Source organism: Thermobia domestica, chromosome 17 (assembly GCF_964235325.1).
Source record: "Thermobia domestica chromosome 17, izTheDome1.hap1.1, whole genome shotgun sequence".
NCBI lineage: Eukaryota > Metazoa > Arthropoda > Insecta > Zygentoma > Lepismatidae > Thermobia > Thermobia domestica.
In genome coordinates, this window is record NC_137470.1 from 131,838,084 (window position 1) to 131,855,917 (window position 17,834).

At 36.7% G+C, this 17,834-nt stretch overlaps 1 protein-coding gene across 1 annotated transcript in view; it reads right to left on the reverse strand.

The window, feature by feature from the left end:
- Window positions 1-214: 214 nt before the first annotated feature.
- LOC145674179 (RCC1 and BTB domain-containing protein 1-like) overlaps window positions 215-17,834 on the reverse strand; it is a 50,036-nt gene continuing 32,416 nt past the window's right edge. Inside the window, exon 3 of the mRNA XM_081744013.1 lies at window positions 215-275. The gene's annotated coding sequence lies outside the window, so the exon portion shown is untranslated. The remainder of the gene's footprint in view (window positions 276-17,834) is intronic.

Consider the following 17,834-nt stretch of genomic DNA (forward strand, 5'->3'; position numbering starts at 1 on the left):
GGTTATTTATTGGATGGATCTTGTAGATAGCAGTCACAACTTTTCTCTACTTTTCTTTTCTCTTTTTACTTACTTTTATTCATTTTTCTCTGTCTTCTTTCCTCGTCTTTGGGCTTAACATCTTTAGGATATTGAGTTGAGGCTATATTTTCATGACATTGTAGGTAGAAAATTAAACCATCCCTTATTTATTCATTTTATTTATTTATTTTGTAAAAAAATCATACATGTATACAGAGATAGACAGCACATGGGTGTAACTGAAAAGAAACAAGCTGAAAAGAAATAATATATAATTTATTAGTTAACGTAGATCATTATAGAGTTAAAATTGTAATAGATAAAGACAAAATATTTTATGCAGTCAACTAAGTGTCCCAAGAATATATTTGTTCCCCATTTTTAACTCCGTACTAAAACCGGAAGTGACAGTAATTCATTAGTTTTCCATTTAAACATGTATCTACATAGAGCAGACACGATTAGACATAGTGAGAAGCTTTTTCATGGAATAGATTTAGCGTCCTAAGAATAGGTATCGTCCATGGACGCCCGAAGGGAAGGGCATGATGGGGCCCGGCCCCCTCTGTCTCACGAAAGTATATTAAATTTCTTGAGATTTTCTTAATACAAAATAAACAATACCAAACGTAATATAGCAACCAGGGAGTTTGATCCCCCTCTAGAAACTTTTCTTCGGGCGCCCATGGTACCGCCTTTCTCCTTAATTCCCCATTCAAACTGGAAGTGGAAGAAATCAACCACTTCCGGTTTCAATGTTGATTGTCACAGAATAAAACTGGTAATATATAACGAGAAGCGGTTTTCTGTAATCAATTAGACGTTCCTAAAACATATTCCATCTCCACTCGAGCCTAGATAAATACAGGGTGGCCACATAAAAGTATCTTGTCCGGATAATACTCCAGAAGAGTAAATAAGTGTGTATAATTCTCTGAGTAATTCAGGCCGATACCGTTGTTCCGCCCGATGTTCTGTTATGTATCTGAAATTTCATACCCGTTTAGTTATAGTAAACAATTCACATAAAGAAGATGGTATTTCTGTGCTTCAACGAATTCTTAAAGTGGAATAATATTTATAGTGGGGTCAATTAAGAACACACAAGAATCTTCACTGCCAGTTACGCATGATCTACCTCCAAAACACTGTGTTCAGAACCTGGTGCAAATCAAACCGGGACTGTTGCGAATGTAGGTAGGTGGAAACAAAATGTTGTTCGAACACTGAACGCCATCTGAAATATTCAGCAATGGATAATAGGAATCGTGCAGAAGTTTACGCGGAAACTATCTCTGCCGGTTGGAGTGTTACGAACAACGTATAAGCGTGTACTAAACTCTCTCAAACTGAAACCATACCCGAGTCCAGAAATTGATGGAGTCAGATTTGTAAATGGGTTCCGTATTGTAATTGTTTACTGACGATTAAAGAAAAGGGAACAACATACAGCTTCTGGACTCATGAGGACTCAAATTGCGATCCCTCATTCGTTTTGTACTACTTGCTCATGAATGTATAAAGATCATAACTCTATTATCGGTTACATTTCACAGTATTTGAAGGTCGAAGTGTTTTCCATTACAACATCACATTCGTTTTTGTAAGTAATTTTGCGCTAAATATTTCAACCTAAACCAGATGAAGCATATGTATTTATTAACAACAACAACATTTTAACGACAAATGACGAGGTAGAAAACATGCAGAAAAATCTTTTTAAAAAAAGGATCCAGGAACTGATGGCATAAAAGGAGAAATTTTTAAAAACGACTCCCATTTCTGGATTCCATATTTAACTAAGCTTTATAATAAATGCTCAGAACTAGGAATCTTCGCAGAAGTAGTTTTACTCCAAAAGAACACATCAGATCAAACTAAATCGCCGAAATCGTACAGGCCTATATGCTTATTGAACACTATAGGAAAAATATATGAAAAAATACTTGCAAGTTGAATAAGTGCCAAGAGAATTGGAATAAATAATTGTGATCTTCAGTATGGCTTCAGAAAGAATAAAGGGACAACAGAGGTCTTCAACTCGTTATTAAATCACATAGAATTAGCACGTGATATTGGCAAAAAAATACACAATAATTATTTTCATACATATAAGTGGCGCTTTCGACAATCTTTGTTGGCCAATGATGTTTATAGAGTTAGAAAGACTAGATATTCACAACAAAATTCTTAGAACTATTAAAAGTTATTGTACAGATCCATGGATCATTTATAGCGGACACTCCTTTGAAATTAAGAAGAACATAACAAAAGGATGCCCACAAGGATCAATTTTAGGACCGTTACTGTGGGACATCACGCTCCAACCGGGACTGGAATTGTTGAATAATCTTGAAGAGATCTCCGGAATTGTAGCTTACGCTTATGACCTGGCAGTAGTGATTAATGCAGAGACCAGAAAAAAGCTAGAGGAAAAGGCAAATAAAGTAATGGAAGTGCTCCTGGACTGGGCTAAAAAAGCAAAATTGGAAATCTCAACCAATAAGACAAAATATATGTTAGTAAAATGAAAATTAAAAATGAATCAAATTATCAAAATTGCAAATAATTCAATAAGTAGGGTAGAAACCTTTAAATATTTAGGAGTGTGGCTTCGAACATCATGTCATGAAACATAACGAGAAAATTATTAGTATTGCACATAATATTTTCTACATCATGGTAATGGAATATGGACTTTCTCCCAAACATAGTCAATTGTATTACAAAACTATATTCCAAGCAATAGATTCGTATGGTTTCAGTACCTGGGGTAACAGAATTCTTGAAAATGTCAGAGTTCGCAGAAAAATAGATAGTGCACAGAGAACAATTCTATTAAGAATCTCAGGTGCCATTGCAACAATGCCTGTTGAGACTCTGCAGATTATATTAAGTATTGAGCACTCCACCTAACTATATTAAGAATCTCGGGCAAATATTGGATTCAAAAAGGAAATTTTTAAAAATGGAACAAATTTTTCAAAGGATACTAATTTTAACGAATTACGCTGAATCCTTTATTTTGTCCAAATGGTAAGACCACTGGAGTGTGTGTAACAAGTCCGACAAAGTACACGAAATGTTTCCAAACGTCAAACAACGATTAGAATTGGGGCATTTAGACAGGAATAAGCATGTTATCCAATTTTTAAGCGGACATGGACCTTTTCGCTCGACGTTTCATATAATAGGCTTACTGGAAAGCAACGTTTCTGATTGCGGCCAGATACAAATTCAGGACCACTTGGTGTTCGAGTGTAGCAATATACTACTACCAGAAGAGAAGCAAAGAATCAGAAGAAACTTACGTCAAGTAAAAAATCGACATGACATTTTGGAATTAATTTGCAATGACAATTATAGATGTCTTTTCAGGGAAACGTGTTCTAGAATCTTAGAATTTAAAAATGTCCAAATAGGAATATACTTAGCCAGGAGACGTCGAACTGAGTGACATTAATTAGAATATGAACCTTCGCTTAAGTCCAACTGACATAATACTTACCAATAACAAGTTATTTTATACAATTTATAATTATCAATATTTTAGTGTGTTATGTGTGTGTGTAAATGTGAAGTGTTGTTGTAGTGTAACTGTGTCATAATTATTTATCATCTTAGGTTATCTGGAGGACCGTAGACTAAGTATGTTAAGAAATAATGTAAATTAGTTGGAAGACCAAGGATTATGATAAGGATGAATATGGGAATGTATAAGGTGGAAAACCATTATTTATCTCTGTTAGTGTAATTCTCACCAGAAAAGAACCAGTGAATATTACTCACAAGAAGGAAACCATGAAAGTTTAATGTTTAATAAATGCCTTAAATTAAATGTAAATTCTGCTGGGAAATTACACAAAGCTTTTCCTTAATTTTATACTTATAACTAATATTCTACATAAATATTATATTTTCATATTTAGTCAAATTTTAACATTCAACTATACAGAGTTCAAGTAATGTAATTGTGTGAGAATTGTTTGTGAAATGGTTTATGTTTGTATGTATTTATGTGTTTTATCTTTTTTTAAAAAAAATAAATATATATTTCTTCTCAGCATAGCAATTAAGAAAGAAGTATTGGAATACAGAACCTGATATAAACATTAGGCATCAAACTTAAAGTCCAGGCAATATCCCCAGCTTTTTGGTAGATGCATTTATTATCAAAACGTCTCTAATTCACTTTCTTTTTTTCTTCAAAAATTTAGTTTTTTTTAATTCAGGAATTATATTTCTGGGCTTTCGGCATCTATGACTATGTTAGCTCGTCAAGTTTGAGAGATGATGCCCTTGGTGATCACACTATCCAAGGAAAGGGAAACAAAAATGTTTGGGGAAGGAAGGAAGCGGCCTTGGACCTGTATGCTAGATACTATATCGACATTTGCCTGGTAAGAATGAGGAAACCCCAGGAAAACCTCACTCAGGATTTCTGGCCTAAAAATAGTTTTTACATTTCTTCGATCGAGTGTTTCCATCGAGTTCGAAAATTGAAATATCAGTAGTATTACTTCGAGGCCGTATCTTTCTGTTTCTGCATGGATTTTCCTTCAAAATTGGCTAAAATCTTTCAATATATCTTTTGAAAGAATATATCTTTGGATATATCTTTTATTTTTATTTCATGGGTCCCTGTCATCACGACTTGGCACGACCTCAGGTTGTGGATCGAGGAGAAGGCTTCTAGATATAGAGGTTAGCTGAGAATATATTAAATAAGCAGTCGCGAACAGACGACAAGGGATGATCATTGCAACGTTTTAATTACGTGCCCAAATATAAACTCAGTTGGAAGATAAATAATGAGACGGCCCATGCACATGATAACGTGTATTGTAAATATTTTTTCTTAGAAATATAACACCCAACAAATATTATGCCGAAACTATTAATCAACGTGAGAAAACGGGAAGGTAATAAACTTCATAACAACATACAATATAAGTACTTTGAACGAACTTACTTGAGTATGGCATGAAAGTGCATTATCAATTGCTAAAATGATCGACTCCTGTAGTAACGTAAATTAATTGGTGCTTGCTTTCAAAATGACAAAGAGAAAACAACTTTAGAAAGTTATTCCTTGTCAAGGTAATTACTGCACTTGGATTTAAATTGAAGAATAAAAAATCTTATGTTCTATGGACAATTTCAAAACATAAACCTTACCCTACTCAAGTAATATTTGGGCTAGTGCACCGCGCGAATCTTGTTTCGTTTGCATGCAATTTTCACTTATCAGGACGCAAATTTTACTTCATACTTTAAGAACAGAAAAAAGAATAGGTTCAAACTTCGCACTCTTTCTCTAACAATGTATCCCCTTTTAATATGAAGTAATTCTATCGTTAAACTGCAAAAACTAAATAAAATGTATAAAAAGCTGAATTTAATAAGGTAGACCACAAGTTTCAAGGTGCAATTCAGCTACCTTCAGAACTGAATGAAGGGATCAAAATATTTACGGTATGTCCGTCAGATGGCAGCTAGAAGGAGAGCATATCTGAAGGACTGATACCAGCATGTACTAGCGGCAAGCAGGTGAACCAACTAACATCGCCTACCTACAGTAAGCCGTTAAAAGCATAAATGCATTTTTCCTTTTTCTTTACTTTTTTTGGATGAAAAAAATCCAATATAGGCCTATTTCAATCAAACATTTTCTTGTTTGCCTTATATCTGGAGAACTATGTATAGTATAGCCAAACCCAAACTATAGCTTAACTCAGTATGATGTGCTTATTCCGTAGAAAATACGAAAAATCGATTTAGAAGCCATTCAAAAATTCTGTGATCCTTGATCCAAAAGCTAATTATTGACCAAGAGCGCAATCCTTTGATGCATTTTTTCTCACTCCCAAAATTCTTTGCCAATCTTTTGATCCATTTTTTATCATTCCTAAAATTCTTTTTTTAAACCTCCATTGACACTGATCATCGACAATTCACAGCACATCTTCCAGCATGGGCGTTTGACGTGAGGCTAACAACATCAATCTATAACAAAAGAAAAAAAGTTACTTATTCGGAAACATTCACAGAAGTCTCTGAGCAGGACTGATCACGTGGCAAGACCTCAGCCAAGTAAAATGGATTTGAGATTTGGAACATGGAATATATGCAGGTCCAGCCCTAGGCAATTTGTCGCCCCATGCAATGGAATCTCCGGAAAAACGAATCTTATGTCACGATTTTAAGTATGCTACCCCATCATGAACAACGACAGGGAGGGAAAGTGTTCTCGCACTCAGAAAGACCTAAACACTACAATGTCGTTGTGTTCGTTTTCTCCTTTAAATAATAATATATAATGTTTCCACTTTCAATGATAAGAAACTTGTTTGTGAGAAAGACAACACTAGTTTTCATATCAAAACTGTGATAACTAACTAAATGAAACAGGTGTTAGCTATGGTTCGAGAATTGAGTTGTTGTATTTGAGAACAATTAAGCAATTCATGCTGGGATTAGTTTGACCATTTGCTTTAGTATTATTCATGTGACCTAAAGCTAATTATACCTAAACATGGTTTATGAATGTAGTATTCAAATAGAAGGTGAAGTGAGTAAAGGGCATGGGTGGATAAGTATAGTGAAATGGCCCCTGATGAATCTTGGGACGACAAGTGGGTGGTATATAGGTACCCCAAGATACATTAATCTCTCACGTTTTAAACCTCAACTCTCATTGGTTCAGGCGAAATGGCGCAAAATCGAAAAAAAACTAGGATTAATTTATTTCTCAAGAATGGCTCGATCGATTTTGTTCAAACTTGAATGTATGTGTGCCACAAGCTACCACCAGGACCGTGTGACCTCATCACATCCGAGGTAGGTAGTCTTCAACTGCCGCCCCTACTGGCGGAGGTGAGGCTTCGGCTATCCTCCGAAATGGGCAACTAAGCCGTGCCTTTGGGTCCGGGAGATAAGGCTACGTGGTACCTCATCACGCATGAAAGAGCAGGTAGTTGCTGTGCCCAAAGTGTGGGCGGATCCAACGCCCTACCGGGAGGATGATGTAGGTACTGCCCTCATAGAGCGTGTAGTGCGTGCTCTTGGGTCTGAGATGGGATAATTAGTATCCTAACGCACACTCATACCTCAGGAGCGTTGAGGAAGTGGGACACCATACTTACGTGTCAGTCTTGCTCAACTTTCACCAGATCATCATCCACTTTTGCTGTGGTTGGCCGAAGACTGTGAGGACCATTTTGGACATATACATTTCAAGAACGAAATCTTCCGAACCAGGTTTTGTTTGTTGCTTTTGATAACGTATCTTGCACACATACAGCTCTATTTTTTTCACGAATCTTAACAACATTTCCGCCTTTATTGGCATGAATTTGTGAAATGTCGCGCAGTTGTACTGAAAGTTCACCACTCATCTCGGCACAATACCTTACGCATGTTTATGTTATTTCAGCAGTTTTTCCAGCCCTACTAGCTCCAGGTTTCAACTGTCAAATGATGTTAGGTCTGGCTCGCTGCAACTCACATACTTGTTGGGCAGAAAGTGTATTTAAAATGACACAAGCTGTTTGATGTCAGGAAGTAGAATTGAAATTAAAATGAAATCTTTCAGTTTTAAGTCAAGAATGTGCCGGCTTGGCTAAAGGAGGTGGTGATGATGAGAAATGAATGCAGTGGTGTAATGAAACAGAAGAACCCCGATCAAATCCATGCACACAGTGTTTGTCCAGCATAAAGTCTACTTGACACAAACTGGGATCAAATCAGGGCCCCCGCGCACCAAATGTGAACACTCTACCACTGAGCCACGGCAGCCCTGGAAATAGAATTGTTGTCTATTAGTAGGTATGTGCGGTTCTGTTCTGTTTCTTGGAGATTTAGGAATGAATAAAAAATTGGCTTATGAATGCTACGACAAGTACGGAAGTTCAGCAAAGTTGGAAGAAGTATTTTCCGTACTGGGAATTCCAAGGACGATAGTAATAGATAAAGGATAACATTCTTCTTAGTATCCATTTTCTGTCTACTGTAACTAATGCAACATTAGATTGTTACGCACTCCTCCGTACAACTTACAAAGCAATAGGGTGGCGAAAAGGGCGCTGAAGTCGGTAAAAATACATTAAAGATTAAGTACTTACGAGTCGGTCAATCCGTTAAAAAAAAAGAAAAGAAAAGAAAAAGAAATAAGGTTTCAAGATTGGTTAGCACATCTAAACTACCTGTTTTGGCACATGTTGCCAACTTACAAAACACTTATCGCGAGCGAGAAAAACACTAACTTTTGAACCAAGAACATGGTTTAATGTGTAACAACAAACAACGTACAAGTGTGAAATTTAATAGTTCTTCAGGAACTCCCCCCGCAAAAAAAAAAAAAAAAAAAAAAAAATCGCGTGGGTCAAACATCATAAAAGCAATTTCCCAAGTTTGCTAGAGGCCTCTTACTCAAGCAGCGAGGGGAAAACACTTTTGAGATCTTGTGAATGGACTGCGACAATTATGTCATATATATCAGATTAGTGGTTTGAACGAAACAGATATTAGAGGAAAGTCATCGGAAGCGTGTTTTTAAAAAGAGTCCAAACCTGTGGTGAATGCAACTCCAGTCAATAAGCGTTGGAGAAATGAATCTTGCAGGAATGAAGAAAGACCCATGCCAGAAAGGTACAGTGGGCGGTATAAGAACTCACGTGAGTAATACTGGATTTCTACGACAATCACAAAGGAATAGAAGACTTCCGGACAGATAGGGGGGATACGGACAAAATCTCGCGGCCGAAACATCGCCGTCCAAAATCTCGCCGGCCAAAACCTCGCGTGGCCGAAATCTCGCCGCCCAAAACCTAGCGGGACAAAATCTCGCCGGGCCAAAACCTCGCCGCCCAAAACCTCGCGTGGCCAAGACCTCGCCGCCCAAAACCTCGCGGGACAAAATCTCGCCGGGCCAAAACCTCGCTACGCCAAAACCTCGCCGCCCAAAACATCGCGTGGCCAAAACCTCGCCGCGAATGAAACTTTTCTTTAAAATTTACCCAATGAGTTTCTTAATATGCAATTCCATATTACAAGTAATAATAATAATAATAATAATAATAATAATAATAATAATAATAATAATAATAATAATAATAATAATAATAATAATAATAATAATAATAATAATAATAAGAAGAAGAAGAAGAAATAAAACATCGTGTGCGTGGGCTTTCTCGGGTTATTCTCGTTTCCTCTCACTTTCTTTATTCGATCATTTCCTTCATCCTGATCATCTACGTCTCCTTTAACCTACAGGACATAATCATGGGACGTCTTAAAAACTCATATATTATTTCATACTTTCATAAATATTATTAGATTTTTGCTAAAATTTTAAGTTTTTGGATGTTCTAAAGTTCACGAAACTAACACCGTTAGTTGTTATTACTTTCCTTATGCAGACTTTCTTTCCCTATAACCAGTTTAAAAACATCCTGTCGCCCTACCTTCACATTGAAATCCTCTAATACAGAAATAGAATTTTCATATGTTATCGCGGGACTTGGTGAAATACCCGTGATACTTCTTCTGAAACAGCGTCTTTTATACCGTCATCCTTATCATCTGTTGGAACATTTACATTTTGGTCAGGCGAGATTTTGGGTATGGCGATATTTTGGGGCGTGAGGTTTTGGAAGACGTGATTTTGGCAAGGCGAGGTTTTGGGTAGCGAGGTTTTGACCAGGCGAGGTTTTGGCCCGCGACGTTTTGGGCGGCGAGGTTTTGGCCTGGCGGGGTTTTGGACCGGCGAGATTTTGTCCCGCGAGGTTTTGGGCGGCGAGGTTTTGGCCAGGCGAAGTTTCGGTCCGGCGAGATTTTGGGCCGCGAGGTTTTGGGAGGCGAGGTTTTTGCCAGGTGAGATTTTGGTCCGCGAGGTTGTCGCCGCGAGGTTCTGGCCTCTAGGTTTTGTACCCAAACCCAGATAGGGATATATTACACATCGAAAAGAAGGGATAAAAGTATTCAACAGAAGGTATCTTTAAAATTGTACATTCTTTTTGATGTCAACAGGAATTGTTGTCTTGGCCCGCTGTAACTTCCATAACATTATTGTTTTTGAACTATCGGTCAGTAAATCTGGGATTTAAACTTAGTCTACTACTCATAAATAAAAAGAAGTTATTTAGAAAATGAAACAGGAAAAAAGTAGAAGAAACCTACGAAAAGTTAATTTCAGTTGAAATGTTTAGTAATGATGTGTGAGCTCATGACTAAAATTTAGTACTATTAATGAACTAAAGATTTTGCCGCAACCAGAGTACTCGTTACTAGGAATTTTATCGAATGATCTGTTTTACTAGTGGACACGAAAAAGTAGTTTTTCAGTTTTAAAATTTGTTTGGTTTTCTCTCACAAACCAATTTCGTGTCTCCAAAAGAGGATTGACTTTCTACTAAACCAGTTTTATGAAAGAATTCAAACCGGTTTTTAGAAAAAAAAACTGTAACTGGTTTCAGTGAAAATCCGAACCAGTTTGTGATAAAACTTGTATCTCCGTTTTTTTTCTAAAAACCGGTTTACAGTTTGAACAAAATCCGTTTCTTCCCCATATTCAGTTCTTATTACTTTTCTATTTCATGTTTCAACTTTTCCTGCTGTCTGATTTATCTGTATATCTGCTTTTCCTTCCATTTCGTAATCTTTTAAAAACTACTGAAAATTTGTCAGTGTTTACAGTGAGTAATTGTTCACTGACTTGGGAATGTAGATCAAACGAACGGACAATAGACTCCTGCATAAATTGACAGTTAAAACAAGAATAAGCCTGATTTAATATCATTGATATAGCAAGCAGCAAGAGCAAGGAATACTTACGGACTTTTTGTCAAATGTGCATTTTGACTTTCCTCGCCTTCTACTGATAGCGGCATTCTTCACCAGTGCTGCTGTGGGTGTAATAAGGCTGTTACAACTAGAGGAAAGACACGAGCTTGGGAGCCTTGACTGGACTAACTATTCATCCTACTTTATTTCACTTCACAACAACTAATTTTTAGTTGAATTTGTGAACAAAACACCTCCTAGAGTAAAACGTCATTTCTTAATACTTTGACCACCTTCTGCTCAAAAACACAAAACTCACTTTGTTGTGTGTTATGGCGTACTAAAGGACTGACTGTTCCCAAAGTTTCATATTTTTTTATCCAGGCCCATTGGAGATATTGGACAGTGAAACATGCCAAATTCGCATAATTCCCCAACTATGCGATTTTTTTCAGTCCCTTGGGAGCAGCTACAGGTCTGTATTTTTTCGGTCTATTACCTTATGACACCGGACTACATGCACACACCAATTCATACATCTAGTGTGTTGTTTCCTCTCCCAAACAAGTCTTCAATGTCCAGAAATGTTGCTACTTTGGCCCTGATTTCATCTCCTTCAAGTGGTTTTCGGAAAAAAGGTTAAGAAATCGAAGTTTTAACTCTGCACGAGTTGGAGACGTTCAGCAATTTTCAATTTGGTAGGACAAATACATGCTGATATATTCAAAATAACGTAAACGCCTATACTCAAAAAAACGCAAAATAGCGGCAGCCGCTGCGTCGCCATTGGGTGTTGTAAAAAATAATTAATTGCGCTTTTGAATTACCCTGATTTAGGATAAACATTCACGAAATAATTGGATTTTTTTAAGAGGTCGAGTGGAAATTTTTCTTTTTTCTCGATCAGTTTGCATAAATTGACCCACTGTCGTAAAAAGATAAGATACTAACGGAAACATAGAATAAACAAACAAAATTCCAATGGTTGATGCAGAGATGACACTGAGTTGTACATCAACATGTTTACGTAAGGATGTGGACTGATAAATCAGAAGTAAAAAAATAGCATTTCCGAAGACGTTGTACACATCAACCTTCAGGTATGTAACATATATCTAGTATGTGACAACCGGAAATAACATTGACACCTAATTATTCTTTCAAAGAATTACTTCATCGCCTTATGCATTCCAAATCACAACAGGAAGTTAACAAACTCATGTTTGTCATATATAACTTCATATAAAGTAAGTATAAGCTGAATTGCACACTCCTCGGTTCTTCACCCGGGAAAAAATAGGTTTATGAGAAATCCCCTTCTCCACTAGAATATTTATTTCAATAAAAGTGTAATAATAAAAATACAGAATATACTCTACTTTCGGAATTCATATTGAAATACCCTACTGCCGCAGAATACACATTTAATCAAATTGATAAGAATAATGCAAACGCCTTGAAGTGAGTACTGATTAAAGTCATTTCAAATGGTTCAGACGTGTTCTTGCTCCGAAAACCATCAATTCGACACTTATCTCAGTCATTTTTGACATTTTATTTTTCACTTACTTTCTCCCTCTACCGATTGGGATAAACTTGGACTTAAACGACATTAGAAGCGTCACTATTCATTTCAGTGACCCCGAAAACTATGCATTCCGCACTAAGATAAGTCGTTTCGCATTATTTTTTACATGTCACTCCTTTCAAACTCCCATTCTTTGGGGTGTCTCATTCCCACAATCCTTCTTTCCAGATTTGTCTACCATTTTTGGTTAAAATTGCAACAGCCGTTTTGTAGTTACACTGAAATATAAATTCGTACACACGCATCCAAATATACAGGATGTTTTAAAACAATACCGACAACGTTTGGGAAGTGGTTCTGACACCAAGATAAGACAAATTGTATAGACCAACCTGAGTTCAAAAATGCTTCCGTTCGGAGTTATAGGCTGCCGAAAACATGAAAAAATGAGATTTAAAAGTCCATAGCTCCAAAATCATGGGACCTACCGTAGTCGGTTCAATACTTTAGTTAGGAACTAATACGTGCGTTGTTTAAAATTACATATTTCAGAATCCTAAAGTACACACAATAAAAATTTTTATAGAAGCAGTTCATAGAAGGAGGATCAGGAGAAGAAATACTCACCAACTACCTCTATAAAAATTGTTGCGGAAGTACCACAGGATTCTGAAACATGAATATTTGGATAAGGCACATGCTAATTCCTAAACAAAGTCTTGACCCGACTACGGTAGGTTCCATAGTATTGAAGCTATGGAGTTTAAAAGTTGATTTTTCATGTTTTCGGCATCATATAACTCCGAAAGGAAGCATTTGTGCACCCAGGTTGGTCTATACTTTTTGTCTTATCATGGTGTCAGGAATCACCTCCCAAAAGTTGTCGGTGTTGTTTTGAAACACCATGTATATAGACGTGCGAGCAAGGCCTTTAATGTTGCTCCTGTATATTCCATATCCAGCTGACGTGTTCGTTTATGTGTAAACTTGGGAATAAACGTCATCGTGATTGCAACCTAATAGCTTGACGAATTCAAACTATGGATTCGACATTAATCTCAATCATTTGAGACATTATATTTTTCACTCCTTTTCACTCCCATGCCGATGGGCTGAACTTGGACCTAAACGACATGAAGACTATGGACATTAATAGTCATTAACTGAATGAGGATTAATAATTTAATGACGCTGAAATACTAATCATTCAACATTAATGTCGGCCGTTTTCGACATTTTTACATGTCATCATTTCACCCACCTCCTGTGTGCTAATGGAGGCTGAAGTTAAATTTAAATGGTGTCAGGAGTGTCACTGTTTATCTAAACAACGCCGAAAACTATGGATTCGACACTAACAAATGTCACTTTCGATTTTTTTCATGTCACATTCACCCTTTGGGGGTACTAACAGCGGCTGAACTTAGATGGAAACGGCATCAGAAGTGTCGCTATTCATCTCAGCCCCCCCCCCCGAAAAAAAACTGTGGACTCTTATCATAAAACTTCTCGTTTTTTGATCATTTTTGTGTCTTCCCCTCCCCTCTCCTAGGAGTGCTGTGAGTCTTCCCACAACTGGACACTGCCTTTGGTCTTATACGTCATCGTAATTATCACCAATCAACTTAGTGACCACGAAAACTATGCATTCGACACTTATATCGGTAACTTTAAATTATTCTCGCACTTCTCGCATCCTTAACGTGCTAAGGTATCTCTAATCTTAAGGAATTTTGGGATACGGTCATCTACTTAGAACAATTGGAAACCCCACTCTTTTTTCTTCTCTTCGAAGGGAAACGTTGAAAGATGCTAAAACACTTTTTATATTATTATTATTATTATTATTATTAAATATTTCTCTACTTTTAAAGGATTTCGAATATGAACATGTTACTTTAAGAATTAGAACACTTCCATTTTCTCTTTTTGCATATTTCGTCAATTCTAAGGAGAAAACGCCGAAACACTCATTATTTTAAATTAAAACAAAAAAATAATATGTTCCTAACTTTAAGAGAGTTCAAGATATGGATTTCTTATTTTAACAATTGCAACCCCTGGGGTCGCGGTGGCTCAGTGCTAGAGCGTTCACCTCTGCTGCATGGAGTTCTTGGTTCGATCCCAGCTCGCGCCAAGTGAGCTTTGTGATATACAAACACCGTGTATGTGGGTATTCTCGGTGTTCTGTTTCCTCCCACTTTCTTCATTCCACAATTTTATTCATTTCTCATTATCATCGTCTCCTTTAGCCTAGCGGGCATAAACGTGGGACGTAAGATTTTATTTCAATTGCAACTCCGACTCTCTTTTCATTTCGTTTTATTTTCTTCTTTTGTAGGAGAAAAGAAACACACTCTTAAATGAAAAAAAAACCACCGAAACACGTCCTTAAATGATTTTAAATGGAAAATCAAAATACTATATTTCATGTCTATAACCTTAATGAATATAGAAATATGCTCACACCATTATACCAATAGTATCCCCACCTTTCCTTCTTCGTACCTTATTTTTCTTTCCTTCTAGGGTAAATATTAAAAAAATAGCTGTTAAGCATGTATCTAATTATTTTAAATAAGAAGTTCAAATATATAATTTTATGTCTCAGATTTGCACTTGTCTAGATGTGTTTCTTAAATTTCTTTTTAAAAAGGGTGAAAATATTATACACCTACACATTACAAAAGCCTACACCACAGAAATAATTCGTGAATTCGGTAGAATAACTCAATGGAATCATTGTTATCTCTCTCCTATACTACCCACAATAATAGGCAGAACTCGGAATACCTTTGACCGATTAAAGGATTTTTTCAATTTACTACACTTTTTATCCTTTGTGAACTCATCCTTCTTCCTTCCTTTAATCGGTCCTTCTTCAAGTCATAAACTTACATCTACTCTATACCGTTTCAATTCCATCTCTTCAATGAAATCTGATTTTAACCATTTCCCATTAACGATAACTACTCTTTGGCAATAAAGTATCCCCCCGCTTCTTGCATATTATAATAGATTCGTGCACAGTGTGGATATCTTATTATAATAATTGAATTCCTACAGCTTTTCTCTTCTCATCCCGTTTTATTTCCATTTAGTTCAAATATTAAAAAACACTGAAAGACGTCTCGTTTATTTTAAACTAGCTGAAATCCCCATTCTTCGCATGGGTTAGGTAGAATATCTATGTAAACAAACTGAACAACAAAGAAAAAATATATCGGTCATTTTTACTACTTTTACACATCCAGGTTAACGTCCCCGGCACCCCCTGGTTCGATTTTTTTAAATCGCCTCTAACTCCCAGTCGATGTGGTTGTATTTGGAAGTCAACGCCTGCAGTGTCACCATCCATCTCAGTGACCGTGGAAACTATGGATTTGACACTAATATCGGTCATATTTGATTATTTTTACATGTCTCGGTACCCCCTCTCCCGGTTACGCCCGGCCCACAGCCGAATGAGGTGAATTTGGAAGTTAATGCGATCAAAGTTTCACCACTGATCTCAGCGACACCAAAACTCTGAATTTGACCCTAATATTGGTCATTTTCTACTATTTTCACATGCCCCGGTAAACGCCCCCAACCATCCCCTGAGATCCCCTAATTCGAATTTAAAAAATGCTTTGTCTTGGCCTGGAGCCTGGACCAAGATACCCGTGACCATAATTTGGTAACTCTCGGTCCACTCGTTTGGTCCCCTGGCCATAAACAGACACACACACGAACTCTATTTTATTTATATTATATTAGACTAGCAGCGTTCACCCCGCTTCGCTGCGGTCACCCCGGAACGCAATAAACTTTGTTACTTAGATAATTTTTACTTTTTCGCTTTCAAGTGATATGATAAAAACCATAGAAGATTGCAGTAAATGTTAACATTATATCGCCTGTCATTTATGTTAACCCGCCCCGCTTCGCTGCGGTCACCCCCGAACGCAATAAACTTTGTTACTTAGATAATTTTTACTTTTTCGCTTTCAAGTGATATGATAAAAACCATTATAACGCCTGTCATTTATGTTAACCCGCCGAGTGACACGGTCATGCGGGTTGCATATACATACGTTTATTTTTATACCTATGATGAACTAACAAAGGATTTGTACGTAATGGACACCTGAATGGTCAATTATCTCAAGACACTGGTAATTGAAAATTAAAGTGATATGATAAAAACCATCTAGGGTCCAAATCCTAATAACCCCCCAAAAATAAAAGAAATTGGTTCAGCCGTATTAGCGTGATGAGCGGACAAAGGATTTGTACGTTCTCTTTTATATATATAGATGAGAAGTCCATATACCAAATGTTTAAGCCTCTTTAGCATTCACAGATTATGAGATTATGTAAATTTTAAGATAGTGATTCCCATCCATCTTTTGCTCTCTTCACCGTCGAATTTCTGAAAATACTTCCTTAGTGTTGGGCGTTGATCAATCAGTCAGGCAGTCAGCCAGTCAGTATAGAGATATATAAAGACAGTCATCTAGCTTTGACCCCACCCCACCCTCGCCCAAATCAAAAATTTCGTTCCTACGTTCCTGCCACCAGAGGCAAGATTATCCACCAACATTTACTACTATATTACGTTACAAATTATTAAAAATCTTGTTTCTGTAACTACGGTAGTACGCCTTCCGCCCTCAGCAAATTACACTCCTGGCACATGGGATACATATAGAACTTGAGGTACGTAATTCTGGAATTTTCTAAATTTCAGAATTTTGTTGAATAAGGGATAATCTGTTTACCATACTTGTCAATAATAGTTTTGTGAAGCGCGAGGCACTTTAATGTTTGGTCGCAGGGCGGTTGGTCTTTTTGCCCTATGCCTAAATTGCAATTGAATTTTATAATTTGTAAACTTGCTTTTCAAAATATTGGAAGAAGTTTGAAAGATGAAAAATGTTTTTCCGTTCATGAACCCAATTCGTTCATGTTATTTCTTAACTTTTGAGGTTACGCCATCTGCATAAGAATTATGTATACTATTCGAAACAATGTCTCTAATCCAAGCAACTGTTGTTCATCGGGGTTAAACAATTCAAACATTAAAGATGTTTTATATAATCAACATGTTAATGCCATATACTCCGCTAATCTGGCCCTCAATAATAAGCCTTTTAATAAGCTTACCATCAGAACATTTACCCTTTTAGTTCCATTTTAGACTTCCAAAATATGCAATTGAAAAGTGTAGAAAGTCTTATGGAAGGTTTTGTCAGTCCGTCGACACGTATTAGAGTAAAAACGGTAGGAGATATAGAGATTTTTTCCTTCAATCGATTCACCGTCGAAGGAAAAAGTTCGTTCTATTCTGTTAATTCTCTGTTGAAACCAGAAGTGATTCAAATCTGGTAGAAGGAAAACGGTAACAAATACCAAGAAGTGGTATCTTGTAGACAGTTTAGAGTCTCAAGTCAATATACTACGACTGTCACGAACATTCTACCAAAATCGGAAGTGGTTTATATTTACCGCTACTTCC